This window comes from Xenopus tropicalis, chromosome 4 (genome assembly GCF_000004195.4).
Source record: "Xenopus tropicalis strain Nigerian chromosome 4, UCB_Xtro_10.0, whole genome shotgun sequence".
NCBI lineage: Eukaryota > Metazoa > Chordata > Amphibia > Anura > Pipidae > Xenopus > Xenopus tropicalis.
In genome coordinates this window covers 107,406,667-107,422,303 of record NC_030680.2, presented here as the reverse complement: position 1 = coordinate 107,422,303, position 15,637 = coordinate 107,406,667, and the positions used below count along the sequence as shown (strand labels likewise).

Genomic DNA, 15,637 nt, shown 5'->3' with positions numbered 1-15,637 from the left:
TCATATAATAAATGTGTGTGTATTTGTATCAGACTAAGGCGGCAATGTATACATATACCAAAATGTTATTCCTCTACTTTCAGCACACTTCTCTTCTTATTTTAATAAAAGGTCTGCATTTATCTGGAATACTTTTTCAAGATGTTGTGCATTTTCCAGTTGGAATTTGAAAATGAGACCATCTGGTATATAGCGTTGTTACCCTTTCTGCAAACAGAGGGCCCCCAACAAGCCATGAAAAGAAAGGCTCTGTTATCCTTTAACTGTCGCTCATAACCCTCACCACTGGAATGAGCCCAATTAGGGAGGCCTCTGCCTCTCTCTCGGATTGCTTTCATATGTTAACCTTCCCACTGCTGGAGCAGATTCCCAGCAGATGTTGAAAATGAGGTGTTCTTTGCCATATACTACAAGTTTTTGTTTTGTTTTAAAAATAATTTCTAGATGCAGGAAAGACAGTGAAATTCTATCGTATGGATTATTACGTTTTAAATATATATAGTACTTGTTTGTACTTTTTTTGTTGCGTTCTTTAACCACTTTTTTATTTTTTTTTAGTCTCTTTAGCAAGGATTTTTCTTGGTTATATAGTAAGATTTGCAAACTTTGCCTCAGCCAAATTACATATAGCAAGCAACCAAATGTTTGTCAAAGGTGACTTCTGATTGGTTGATTTGCTTTTGTTGTTGGGGACAAATGTGCTTATGTTATGACAAAAAAAACCCAAAACCCCAAAAACATTTAGAAACCACTTCTAACAGTTTTAAAATAGAATATGTACAGAATCGCAAGCAGTGGGAGTGATCTTTTATTGTTGCTATATAACATGAAGCTCTAATTTTAAATACTTTACTCCAGAACCTATGGAGAGAATTAGTTTTTTATTCATAAGAAAAAAATACATAGTTCAGGTCAGTTCCCACTGCATTAAGAGCTAGCATAATCTCTTTGGCTTTGGGGCATTTTAACTCTAAAATTTTACAAACAAGCTGAATACAAAAAGAATTTAAAAACTCACGCCTATTGCAAAACAACAGTTTGCAGCATCTCCACTCAGTATAGCTGGCGGATGGGTGCTAAGAGTTGCCAGCCAACACGTTTACCTATTTTTGTTATACTGTAGCTCCTTCTTGTCTTACCTGAATCAGGCAAAAGGCCCATAAGAAATGTGTTCCTTATGGTGTATAATTTAGCATTTCATAGTGTGCATTAGTTCCAGGATAGTAATATTGATATCTTACAAATCAGGGCAACAGTATACAACAATGTGTTTTTATTGTAAATGTGGATTCATTGTATTTGACCTATGGATTTCAGTTTTGATTTGACCATATGTGAAATGATTTCAGCTAATAAAAATGTACACACACTACATGAACAAGCAACAGAATGAAACCATCTTTTGTTTGCTGGAGATGCAGCTGATGCAGATGTACTGCTACTCATGATGTGGTTGCTATAGTTTCCAGGGCTGCGCCGTCATTGGCTGGTTGTCATTCAGGCTGGGTTGTCATGTGACTGCCTGTCTGTGCCTGCTGTACAGGTGAGAGGATGTTCTGCACAGCAAGTGTAGACAGGCAGACACATGACAACTCCTTCCAGCCAATCCCACGGATCCATTGGCACAGGGTGTAAGAAAAAAATCTGCATCGCATTTTGCAGAATGATCAGTTTTTGGGGGCAGGTAGAAGTGAGATACACAGGAGGGAACATACATATAAAATTTAAGTCATTACAGAACTGTTAACCCAAACATTGTACTTTATTAACTATTGGTTACATAAAAAATACAGAGAGTCAACATTATAAATCATTAAATAATAACATACCCTTAACATTATTACATCATTGTTTTTTGATTGTCAGCCTATACTATTTACTTTCTGGCAAACCACATATCTTTGTAAAATACAAAAATATTTTACCAATTCTTCATTAGAGTCCCATAGTGTCAATCCAATGCTTTTTTGTAAATAAGACATCTGCAAACTTATAATATATAGGTTCAGTTGTGCAAATGGGAAAAAGAACCGAAATGGCTTAATAAAGAATTGGGAATACATCCCGTCTAGCATTATTACATGTGAACCTATGTTTAAGTGCATTTATAGAAAATATGAATCAGTTTCCCGCATTAAGAAAAAATGAGAGTAAACTTAAACCAAGCCAGATGAACAGTCATTTTCTTCCTAGGGTTTCATTGTTTTTGGAACTTCCTAGGGTTAGTGTCTATCTGCCTCTTCTGATTTAGACCAGGGTTACGGGACTTGTGCACTTCCAGCTGTTGGTAAACTACAACTTCCAGCTTCCTTGCTCTGAGGCTATGAGTTGTTCAACAGCTAGAGGACTGCAGGTTGGACAGCTCGTCTGAAGTTTTTCTTGAAATTATTAGTATAATTTTCACTTGAAATAATCTAAATGCATAAATTTGCTTTGCTGCAAGTTGCATTGAAAAGAAATATGTTACATCATGATGAAGAGGGCTCAGCTCCAAAGGAAAAAAGCACCTGGGTGTTGAGTTGCAGTTAAACTTCTCCCATAGGCGGCAGAAACTAGCATGGGATGTGATCAAAATGTGATAAAATCTGTATATATATATATCACAGTTGTTGGGTTGTCTGAGCTGCTTTTACAATACTTTTGTTCTGTTTAACCCCCATATAAAGAGCCTACAGGATGTACAGCATAGTTCATGCATTTTTTATCATACATTTATATCATGCATTTCTATTATTCATATTTAGGAAATCAGTGGCTTAATATTTTAGAATGCTACATATAACAATGATTTGAGCTTTATTGGTTGTGAAGTTAACGCTATATATTGGGACATTTTAAAAGGAATACATTTAAATGACTATGGATGGGTAAATTTAAGGTGAATTATCTTTCTTGGAAAAAACTGCATATATTGCAGTGTCAGTGTTATTTCCCACGTATTTAATGAGTAACTATAAAATCAAGACTTGCAATTGCTGTTTTTTTTAGCATTCTTTTATTTCTCCAGTTAATTTTTTAAAAAATATAGATACTTTATATTTTGCAGACAGCTGCAAACTGTGAATTTTATTTTTTTATAAAAAAATGAAATAACTATTTTAATAAACTAGCAACATTGTAGTATTATAATATCTAGTATTATAACATTACTAGACCCCCCCCTGCCTCCTACAGCCTCTGCTGCCCTAGGTAGCCCCCACATTTTTCCTAAAAGGGCCATATTAATGGGTAAAGTATTGCATTGCATTGTATGATAAACTTAAAAATCTAAATACTTACATTTTGGCAATGTTTTCTATAATGTTAGGAACCTTAATAAATGTGTTTGGAATAATATGAAAAAATATTTTAAAATTATCTCTTCTTTTTGAGAAAAGATAGGAATATAGAAAATATTGTAGAAAATGGTAAATTCTGCTCTACTGCCCTATAAACAAGTTCTCTATTAATTACCCATGAAGTGATTTTCTGGATGAATTTAAAGAAAGAAAAGCTAAAGAATATGATAGCAGATAGGAACCAAGTGTTGCGACTGATCTGACAGTAACTGCTGATAGACTATGCCTGTTTGCACACTACAATTAACACATAATTAACCAATTATTCTTGAGCATATTTCTTAGAGATAATAAGCCAAAGGTTGTCAAGGGTTGCTGGTAGTTGTAGTCCAACAGCATCTGGATAGCCACAGGTCACTCGTCCCTAATGTTATTTATCTGTTTCATTTTATTGCTTTTGCTGGAAACTTTAAAAAACTGTTTTTAGACCGTAAGGACAAAACTTCAGCATCACTGGCATACAGATTTATTGATTGCATTTATTTAAACACTGAGCTCTGTGCTGTAACAAAGTAGGTGCTAAGGATTATGACTGCATTTTATAGAATGCATTTTGCTCTCCAATGACTTCCTATTAACTCTTAACTTCCTGCTCTCTACATCTGATTTAGATACTTTTTAACCTAATAAATGTGTCTGGAGTGGTATACTGTGTGTGGTCTGCCTTTATTGTAGATATCAGCAGAGTTACCTGAAATTTTCTTTTCTTTATATAAACATGTTTATAATGGTCTGGAAGGCCAACCTCATACAGGAAGTGTTCTAACCCTTTTAACAGATGGGAAACAGGAGGGAGACATATGGAAGTCTTCTTTCTCCTGAAGGCTTATTTCCCGTTACAGTTGTTAGGGCAAAGATTAGGCTTTTGGTTTACAAATGCAAAACTTGAGCTACACAGAAGAGGCATCATGGCTGCCGACAGCCTGTGCTATTCCTCAAATGTTTAACTCTTCTGTTGCCAGTTACAACTCAAGCACATTACTCCAATTCATTATAGCCCTCTAAAGTATTACCAATTTAATAATGGCAACATGTAGGTATATACTATATTCTCACCTGGGGCTCAGAGGCTCCTCTAAGCAAATATCAGGCTTTGTTGATAGAGTATTGAATTAATTTATTCACAATCCTGCATTTTATCAGGATATTATTTCATGTTTTTTTCCAGAAAAAAATACATTTAAATTGTCCCTGCATTGGTGTTCCTGGTCTGATTTTCTAAAAGAAAGATTAGCTGTATAGGGTTCTATGTACTTTCTCTATGTATATGAAGAAAGAACAGTGAGGAAGTAGTAAAGAAAGAAGGAGTAGTGTTGTATAGGGTATAAATATTGTTACAAATATATATATATATATAAATAAAATATTATTCATTTTTGGGTATATGCTTAAAACGCTATTCTATAGAAACCATTCCATTAAAAAAAACTTTAGATACAATACATGTAAAGCTTTAATTAAATCCCTGACTAACTTGTATTTACTTGTTTTAAAATGATATACATGTTTTAGTTTCTTTTTGTGTGCCAAAATGTAAAAGCTCATTTCATTGTTAAATATACATTGGGTTTAGGAATGTATGGTTCACAGCAAGGAAACACATGCTCTAATTAAAAACATTTAAAGCGTATGGAAGGGATTGAATAAAGAAAAAGGAATAGAGTTAAAAAGGCACAAAAAGCACTTCTTTCTGTAACTACCATAATTCTTTTTCCATTATTCTGCTGAAAAAGTATATTTGTATATTTTTTTATTAGTAGCAATACTCCTTTTCAAAAAAAAAAAAATGAAAAGGAAATACATTGGAATTTGTATATAGTTACAGAATTCCCGGTAATTACTAAGGACTACATTCTGCTACTGCAGCAGTTCCACATTTACAGTGAATTTTCCATGTAAAAGGGAGGTCTTTTTGGCAATATTTTTGAAGGACTCCTAATCTTCACCATGAATACAGAAAATGTTGTAATTTCTGTATATATATACGTGCTATAAAAGTATATTATTAAATGCTGGGAACCATAATTGTCCTTATTCAGAGCAGTATTTTTTGCCAGCCTACTCTCTCACTATAAATGAATAAATTCTACCTATGTTAACAAATTTGCAATGGATTTAAACAAACCATACAGGTCAGATGTTTAACCTCTGTGGTGCCAGAGAGGCCTGACAGCAAACTGTTAGTTATGTAACATTATCTGCCAAACACATACCAATAGCTAATAAGGACCCAGTCTTTCTTTTTAACCAAAATTATATAACATGTATTTCATTTTATAATCGTGGTTTCCAAATATACTTTTAATGTAAAAAAGGAATTTATTTTGAAATGTAGAAAGGGAATTTGAAATGCAATACAAGAAAAAGAGTAAAATGAATTTGCTGTGAAATGCTTTGTTTAGCTATTCTGCTGCCATAATGTTCTCCACATTTTCATCAAAGTATGTTATGGAAAAGAAAAATGCCAGAGATTAAATGCTTCCAAAATGGCAGGCACCCCAGCTGGTAGAGGGAATAATACCCAGATACGGGATGGTGTATATTTAGTTGACTCACATTTAACCATTTTCATTTGTTCACATAACAGTTCTGAACCTCTCACTATAATCCCAAGTAATCTTGTTAAAAGTTTTCTTCGAAAAAAAAAGTCACTCTGCATGAGAACATTAACCGTCCAGCTGTCAGAGAGTATCTGAACTTTTGTTAAATTGGTTGAATAAACAAAGGGGGTAAATGTGAATATCACACAAAAATATAAAAGAAAAACTGTCAAAAGTTTCTTAACCTACGCACAAAATTCACATTATGGATAATACTCTCTATGTAAGTGTTTTCTGCTGTTCACTATGTTTATTATTTATGGCAAAATATCAGTGGAAATATCATAAAACAAATCTAATTGGCATTTAAAAGAAAGGAAAAAAATAAGGCCTAGAATTTTACACTAATCATTTAGCTTTAATACTGCAAATGCCTAAATTTTTTTTTGCTAGGATAACAATATAATTTACTAGGACTCGGCTACAGTTAAAGGTGTAGGGTGCGATATGAAAGCTGTAGAATGAATGAGCATGCTCTAATTGGAACAGTTTTGAGGCCAGGTTTTCTCCCAAAGCTAGGCCTTACCAGAATGCCTTCCCTTGGTCCTCTGCAAAATTCTTCCGTCCATTCTGTCCATTCTTACCATTTCCTATTTCCCTAGTGAACAAAACCTGTAAAAAGAAACACTTCATATCAAAACATCAAAAAGGAAAAATACTAAGTTTCCCTCCAAGGCAGCAGCAGCCTCAAGCCCCCCTTTAATCCATGTCGTTGCTGTCCCATGCCCAGTCTAACCAATGTGCAGACTACTGTACAACAGCATTGTCCTGAACAGGTAGTCTGAACACTGGGGCGACGGAGCAGGTTCTTTCCGAAACATTGTTGGTTTTGTTCCACTCTTTTGTTAAAATCCTTTTTTCCCCCAATCTTCGTTGGTAAAATTTCCCCCATTTTTTGTTCAAAGTCGAGGAAAAAAGAAATGACAGTCCTTATATTGGGGGGTTGTGCATTTCTTAAGCCCCTCAAATTCTACCAGAGCTGAAACACATAGCCGCAGAATATGTTCTGATTCCCAGTCTTGACGTGGCACATTTGCAGCAGACTGGGGATCTGGCAATGAATTTAGGACCAGGAAAAGGGGGAGGGCTGGGCCTGAGAGTCCATATATGGGATGATGTCACCCTTGGGAGGTTTGGGTATGCACTGTGCTAGAGGAGAGACAGCTAGAGTTGCTTGTGCTAAAGACATAGGTCTGTGTATAAAATGGTACCAGATGTTTTAGTGTAATGTTAAGCAGTCATTTCATCTTCAAGCCAGGTTTTTTTCTGCCTAAGCTAGGCAGGAAGTGGGCCCCAGAATGGAAAAGCTGTGTTAAAAAATAAATAAATAAAGCCAAGTTACAGTCAAGCTGCAGCCAAATGAAAGTGAAGAGAGAGAAGACTATCTCCTTTTCACATTGTTTAAAAGTATCAGGAAATGCAGACTGATTGATCCGCTTGCAGATTTCAGTTAGGTGGGAAACAGAAAACGAACAGTTTGTTAGCCTGCGGTGACTAGAAAAGTATCCTGCAACAAATGTGTTAAATACTAAGTCTCGTGTTTGACTTTTGTCAGTTTTATCTCTTTTTTTCACGTCATCCTTTCCCTTCAGTTTTGCAAGTGCCAGCAATGTGTAGGCTGCTCTGCTAGACCCGAACTGTAATTACCTCCACTTCCTGAAAGTGAAGCCCCCGTGATAAGTCTGGAGAAATGGTCTTTGTCATGGCCTCCACGTGAGTGATTAGTTCCACATGTGGCTTTCCTAGCTGCTTTCCCTCCTCCCTTGTAGAAGCCTCTAGCTATTTATACTAGCTGATTGCCAAATATTTTCCTCTAAGTGAGGACCCCAAAGACGCTTCATACATTTGCTTCAGTCTTCAACTCTTAAAGTAACGATTCTAGTGTCATAATCATGTCTGGAGCCCAAAAAGCAAGATGCAGTCATCATAGAGCCCAAGTATTTTGTGTACGTTTTTCATTTGTTGAAAATAAAATTATTTGGAAGCACAATTCAGGTGTCTTTCTGTAAATCCATTCATCTGGATTGTATTAAAATCTCATTGTGTGAGATGAGTTTCCTAGATCAAATCTTAACTTTTAAGGCTTTTTTTCTGAGTAAAATGGGTTTTCATTGGGTAAAGAACAAACTAATACAGTAAAACAATTTATTAACCCCCGTGGTGCAGCACATATAAATGAGAGTTCAGGCCTGATCACTTAGGAATCACCAGCACACCTGGCCTCTTAAAGATAGTCAACCTGGTGCACAGTGTGGGGGATAGCACCCCCTAAGTTGCAGAACTTTAAAGTTCTGATTGCTGTGTAAACTTAATGTTGGCGCACACTTATCTCTAATCCAAGGTGTAACATCCATAAGATCCGGTACATTAGATTTGTAATCGGTTAAGAAATACCCACTCAGCATTACCAGGGATTTCTGGGCCACTAGCTAAGCAGGGATGACTGACCCTAACAGGCACTGGAACCTGGGGCTCTAACCTACTCTGATCAGAGGAGGGGCCTAACTAATGAAGTCACATGGTATCAGCCTTGCTGTTTCTGGAATGCCTAAGGCTGCCATCGGCAAGCCTGAGGTGCCCTTTGCACAGTTCTCATTTCCCTGCATATTACGATACTTTTCCCCCACACATATTCCTCCTAGCACCATAGGTCCAACTATTTCCGGAAAAGAGAGTTAAGAGTTTAGCATCTGTATATATGTGGCACTGCTCGTGCTCAGCAGCATACAGAAGAGGTAGGAGACGTAAATCCTTCGGCACACCCTAGCCTACACGTCATTTAGCATAAGCAAGCCAGGAGCATCAGGGTAGGGGTGTATATTTCAGCACTGTACTCTGCATTTGGAACCAGAATTTCAATGCGGTCCAAGGTGCAGAGCACAGATCACAAGGTGCAGGGGCTGAACACAAGTGTGTTTTGATACAATTTTGGCCTTTACCAATCCTCCACTTGTTCCTAGCCCTTAATGAATGACCATAATGTGCACTCATGCTGAAATAGCAATGCTGCTAAAAAAGGAAAATATACACTCCATTAGCAGGATTTCCTCAAGACAATATATTAACTCCAAAGGTCAAAATCGTCTACTGTTTCCATTCAGAGAAATTATAAGTTCTGCCTTACACACAAAGTACAAGGCATATTTTACTGTCCATTTAAAGAGATACTGACACCAGAAATTAAACCTTGTTTTACATCTATCATAACATTGTCTTTGCACCCTCTTTATAATTTTTCCTTAAAAGTATTTGTCCAATGCTTTTTACAATACCTATCTGATCCCCCATGTTCCTCTATGAGGGGGCTGCCATATTTGTGCAGCATATAACTGACAGGCTGAGAAGGGACAGTCAGGTTGGCAAAACAGTCAGGTTTAGGAACTTTAAGTAACAATTACTTACAAAAGCAGCCCTATCAGTGAAAAATGACCTATAGGCAACTTTTAATGTACAGTAATATTTTGAAGAGTAGTTTTTTAGTGTCAGTATCACTTTAACAATTGGCAAAAAGCATTTACTGGACAGCGATTTGACATCTTATTGGTTGTTATAGGTACGTACTAGATCTGGGTAGACTTTGCTGCTTTTATTACATTACCCTATGGGTGTCTTTTTGTATGCTTTCTTTTGAATCTTCCCTTATGTCAAATACTAGTGCAGCATTCGGTATTACTGGCAACTATGTTGTATGGCAAGATTTATTTTTCCAGTCACTGACCCCCATAAAGCTTACACTGTAAGTTACATATTGTATTCACACGTACTACGGCAATGGTTTCAAAACTGTTTTGGGAACCCAAGCCTAGCACACTGTCATACTGCTGCAGTCACACCAGTTCCTATAGTGAAGAACATATTTCATTACTTACAGGGATACATTGACAGGCATTTTAGCCAAGAATGTAGTTCTGCAACAGTGCAGAGAGAAGCAATATAAGGTTATTAAAAATAATATCTTGGCCTATTTTAGAGGGAGGTAAAAGTTGCTGCATTAGTTCCTATGTGCAATATGGGTACAGGGTATATATTTAGAATGCATTAAGAATCACATACACATCAGAGTTGCATAGTATAGTATAGTAATCTGTACTACTGCCATTGCAAATTTTCTGTTTGCACCTACTTTAGATGTAAGGTGAGGCACAAGGTAAAGTGATCTTTAGTGCAAGAAAGTTCTGCATTTAAGAGCTAAACTACACTGGAGATTTACTAAGATGGTCTGAATCTGATCAAAATCTCCTGTGTAGTTTGGCCTTATATTACAGGGTGGTAAGTACAGTCTGCCCTAATGCTTTGCAGCTATAGCCAAAGTTGTGGCAGTTAAACACATAATTCAGAACTGTCAGCTGTTCAATAACACTGTAACAGATAATAACACAGTCAGCAGTGGTCCCCAACCAGTGGCTTGTGAGCAACATGTTGCCCCCCAACCCTTTGGATGTTGCTCCCAGTTGCCTCAAAGCAGGTGCTTATTTATGAATTTCTGGTTAGGAGGCAAGTTTTGATTGCATAAAAGCCATGTGTAATTGCCAAGCAGAGCCTTCTGTAGGCTTCCAGTCAACATAGGGGCTACCAAATTGTCAAGTATAACTCTCATTGGCACCTCCAGGAACTGTTTTCATGCTTCTGTTGCTCCCCAAAACTTTTTTAATTTAAATGTGGCTCACAGGTCATGTTGAAGCAGAAAATTGTTACCTGTGCATGTGAAACTTTATGTGCTACCCAATTGCCACCCCTTCTCTTTATTGTGCAATTTAGAAACTTTGAAAACCAGCTGACAGGAGAAATTATACTAGAATTCTTAGAAAGAATTTTGCATTGTAGGTAAAAAAAAAAAGGCAAATTGTGCAGAGGTTTGCACTTTGTACTGTTTTAGTAAGTCTAAAGAAGCAATTGCTTTACTAGTAACTAGTAATTCTAAAACAAAATAGCTTTTAGATGTGGAAGTGCCTGTAATTTATGCAGCAAAAAAAAAAAAAAAAAATCACCACAACATTTCTAAACCCTTAATTGTTCACTGTACTTCTCCTAAGTCTATTTTGCGTTATGATTTTAAATAAATACATAGGACGTAAGTAAATACCACAAAGAAATAATTCCATAATTATACCCATCAGCCCATTGAGAACCTGCTGTAAGAAATTCTTGCCATACTGTCAACTCTTGCTGTGCCCATTTCCTTTCTGAAAACACAACACTCTAATTCTAGATTAAACATTAGCATGTATGAAACTAGAAATCCCACAATGCACTTCTGAGATCTGCATTCACAAAACACAAGCAGTAGTAACTGAAAGGACAATGGCAATTTTTTATGTCATTTGTGTCACTCAGTTAGTGCATATTGATCAAATGGTGGATAAACAATGCTATAGAATACTCTGCAACATAATGCTTGTTCACAGCATACCCTAAAATGTTATGCTTTCAGCATTTACTCTGTTAGCTGTAATAAATGTAGATAAACTACAAACCTTTGTTGCACTTGGAGACCTAATGCTTGAAATGTAAGAAGTGCTTGGAAGTGATTAGAACAGTGATCCCTAACCAGTGGCTCGGGGGCAAAATGTTGCTCACCAACCCGCTTTGATGTTGTTCCCAGGGGCCTCAAAACAGGTGCTCATTTTTGAATTTCTGACTTGGTGGCAAGTTTTGGAGACACAAAGACTAGCTGTACTGCCAAATAGAGCCTCCTGTAGGCTGCCAGTCTATACTGGGCTACCATATAGCCAATCACAGCCTTTATCAGTCACCTCCTAGGAACTTTTATCATGCTTGCATTGCTCCTCAACTTTTTTATATTTAAATGTTGCTCACAGGTGGAAAAGTTTGGGGACCCCTGGATTAGAATGAAGGATGATAAAGACTTTGCTTCTCTTACCAGTGCACAAACATCGAACACCGTTTAAAGAGTAGTAATAAGGAAAAGTTATAATCCAGAAATGGGTTTGATTTACTCAAGCAGGTGCTACACTGCAGATTGTGCAGCAACTCATAGCAATGAAATTTAGTGTGTGTGATGCTAAGAATTAGTGCCTGTGATTTTGTGTATTTAAAGGGGTTGTTCAACTTTAGGTTAACTTTTAGTATGATGTAGACAGTGATATTCTGAGACAATTCGCATTTTGTCTTTATATTTTATTATTTGTTGTTTTTGAATTATTTAGCTTTTTTCAGCTGCTCTTCACTTTGGAATTTCAGCAGCTGTCTGGTTGCTAGGGTAAAAATTACCCTAGGAAACAGGCAGTGGTTTGAATACCAGACTGGAATATGAATAGGAGAGAGTCTGAATAGAAAGATAAGTAATAAAAAATAAAATTAACAATAAAATTAGTTTATAGGCTACTAGTGTCAGTGACCCTCATTTAAAAGATGGAAAGTGTCAGAAGAAGAAGGCAAGTAATTCAAAAACTATTATAAATGAAGACCAAAGAGGGAGTTGCTAAGAACTGGTCAGTAACATACCGAGAGTTTACGTGAAGGTCAACAACCCCTTTAAACACTGTAGCATAAACTGAGGATCAGGTATAAATAAAAAGGGTTTTGAGCAACTCGGTACAATATAGTATAGAGATACTGGGTGAGTGACAGAATGACAGAAGTGACCATTTTTTCTATATATCCCAAATCTAGTAACCTAGTTAATTATTAAGTTGGTCCTGGCCAGATGCTGGTCTTCAAACAAAGCCTGGAAAAAGCAAATGTATCATTTATTGTGAAAATAATTAATTTAATTAATTATTTTTTCTAAGGGCTGCCAGGGTTTCTACAGGTTCACAATCATACTCAGTTCATTAAAGGAAAAGGAAAGCTAAAATCTAAGTAAGTCCTCTATCAAAAGATTTATTTTCTCCTTTTTTTGTAAACATGTTCTTTGGTATCAAACTTCCTCTCTCAGAAATATCCTTCATTCCCAGGGTCAGAGTCTGCACAGCTCTCTCCTCTCTCCCTTCTCATGCTCCCCCTCCTATAACAATTGATTACAATTTACTCCCCCCTCCATTAGGAATATGTGACCTGAGCTACCAAAGGCTAGAGCTGCAGCAGGAAGCTACAAATACCAATCCAAAATGGCAGCTGCTATCTTAAACAAATGGAGGGAGCTTCTAGGGCTCTTTACTCAGGTATGGTAAAGCTTTCTGTAGAATAAATATAGCATTCTAGGTGTCACTAATGTGGCAAATATATTGGCAGTAAAATGCCAAAATGACTTTCCTTCTCCTGGCCCCTGACACAAAGAATGAAATATTAAGTTAAATATAAATAGCTATTATGCTGTATTATTGAGAGGCGATTGCACAATACTACATGCCAGGCTGGACAGTTATAGGTGGATTGATTGCAAAGGGGCCAAAAGGGGGGATTGCAAAATACACCTCTTCCAATGGGTTCTAAAGTTATTTCATTACTATGCTAAGACACATGTTTAATAACATTTTTCAGATTTTTATTTTTATTTTTTTTTATTTTAAAGGAAAACTATACCCATACTATGTGGGTCTCTATAAAAATATATTGCTTAAACAAGCTAGCTCATATGTAAACCTTCATCTAAATAAACCATTTTCATTAACATATACTATTGTACTATGTGCTTTTGGGTGCTCCTAAATAGAAAATTGCCATTTTAAGAATTAAGGGCCGCCTCCTGGGACCATAGGATTCACAGTGCACACATAATAATAAACTATCTGTTGATTAAGAATTCATTCTGGGGGGTATAGTTTTCCTTTAAGAAGTAATACTGGGACTATTTTTAAATAATATATTTAAAATAAATGATAACTTAAATCAATCAATTTTGAACAAACCATCAGCTGTGAATAGGAAACCATATGTTTAATATGCTTAAAAACATGTTATATATTTTCATTCCAGCCCATATAACCTACTTTTGGCGTATGGAAACTGTACATCAGGGCACACTTGCTGTGGCCTAGGATCTTCTTTCTAAAAGGCTTACATATCATGGGTACTGATATGAGTACAGTTTTGTTAATAGCATTATGAGGTAAATATATGTATAGTATTATGTGCCAAAGCATCAAAATTTGCTATATATTTTATTAAGCCTACCCTCAAGGTATACTGCTTCTGTGGGAAACCTGGCACCTGGTTAAACACTCCAACTAGCTATATCAGTTGCCATGACTACCCAAACATTAGGTATTGTTACTGGAAAGAGATGTTGCCTTTGTTGTTTATAAATGTAATAATGCTAAAGAGCAGTACTCAGTATTAAACTGTATTACTAAGCTGTGCTATTGCTTACCAGTGAGGAGAAGAAAGAATAGAAATGTCATTGCAATGTGCCAAATTGGCATGCAGTAAGAATATTCCAGGCTCTTCCTCATGGCCAAGTAAAATACACATGGAAACTATTCATATCTGACATTTAAATAGATATTATTGGATGAGAGTGTATATTGTTGATTATCTACTCTATTCATAATATAATTGTGATTGGAAAGGGGCCTTTACCTAATTACAAGGTCTTGCATTTACTAGCCCAGATTTGCAGCACCCTAACATTAGTTCAGTATAGTATATTTCCATGTATTCTGTAATCTGATATTATAAAATTTGAGATACTACATATTATAGTAGAATTTATTTTGTCTCCAATAAAGTCCATTGATCCCTTGGACAGGCTGGGAAACGTTAAAAGCACAATATGTTTTATATGATTTGCAGGCCTTTAATAGGACATCCCATGGGCCGTCCTACAGCAACCAATGCACCCACTAAGTTCTATGTAAGCTGCAAATAGTTTTCTCCATTTCTTTTTCCTTTGGGCCATCACATTTTGGTACAGTGATCCTTGCCAACTTAAAATTATTTGGTTAGTTCTGGTGGCTCTTCAGCTTTTATTTTGCCAAGAATGAGCTGTCTTTCCTTAAATCATACACTTGTTTTTGTAATGTTTGATCATTTTTTTTTACAAGGTCCTAAAAGGAAAGGAACTGCAGGGTGAAAAAATAGTATTTGATTATGATGTACTCAAGACCCTAGAAGCCAACAAAGGTAGCAGATTGGTGTGTTACTTCAGCAAAACACATTTAGTGGCAGCACTAACTATATAATGGTGCAGTTGGGTTATATCTAATTCACACTGAGCTTTGTGTTAAATCAATTGGCATTATTTAATAATGGCGTACAGAATTGAAAAACCTTTATTATTGTATATTTGCCAGCAACACAGGCTTATTACTCATATTACTTTTCATATTGTATTTCACTATGGTGAATAGGAATTTCAGGATTACCTTCTTTCATTAGGAAATATTTAAAGCAAGTTCACACTGCTCTGAGTTTACCCTTCCAAAGGTCATACAATAGAGCTCACATACAACCTCAACCGATGTTGTGGTCATTGTACAAATTGACACCATTCATTTCATGATACTCATGCATAAACACATATTGGTGCCAAGTGCCATAGCGTTCCTCCAGTCTGTTCAAATGAATTGCCCATCTGTGAGCCTATTGACACAGTGGAACCCTACATCTATCACCACCTCTTAGATGTGGAGTCGCATGCATCTGACATATTGGATACAATTGTGTCAAATACAACTATCTCTCTTTTGTCTCCAATTACATGGAAATTGGATGGGGGAAATGCTGCATTCAGGCCTGAACTGGGATTCAAAATAGGCCCTGGCATTTTAAGTACACAGAGGCCCAAACTGCCTCCCA

The 15,637-nt window shown here is 36.3% G+C and overlaps 1 protein-coding gene and 2 non-coding genes across 3 annotated transcripts in view; 1 reads left to right on the top strand and 2 right to left on the bottom strand.

Moving 5' to 3' along the window:
• The window catches only part of dnm3 (dynamin 3), a 150,925-nt gene that overhangs the window by 50,220 nt on the left and 85,068 nt on the right, over window positions 1-15,637 (top strand). The window lies entirely within an intron of this gene.
• Window positions 1,500-1,606, bottom strand: mir214 (microRNA mir-214). The gene has a single exon (NR_049611.1). It is a non-coding gene; the product is annotated as a microRNA mir-214 (primary transcript).
• Window positions 6,654-6,749, bottom strand: mir199a (microRNA mir-199a). The gene has a single exon (NR_049603.1). It is a non-coding gene; the product is annotated as a microRNA mir-199a (primary transcript).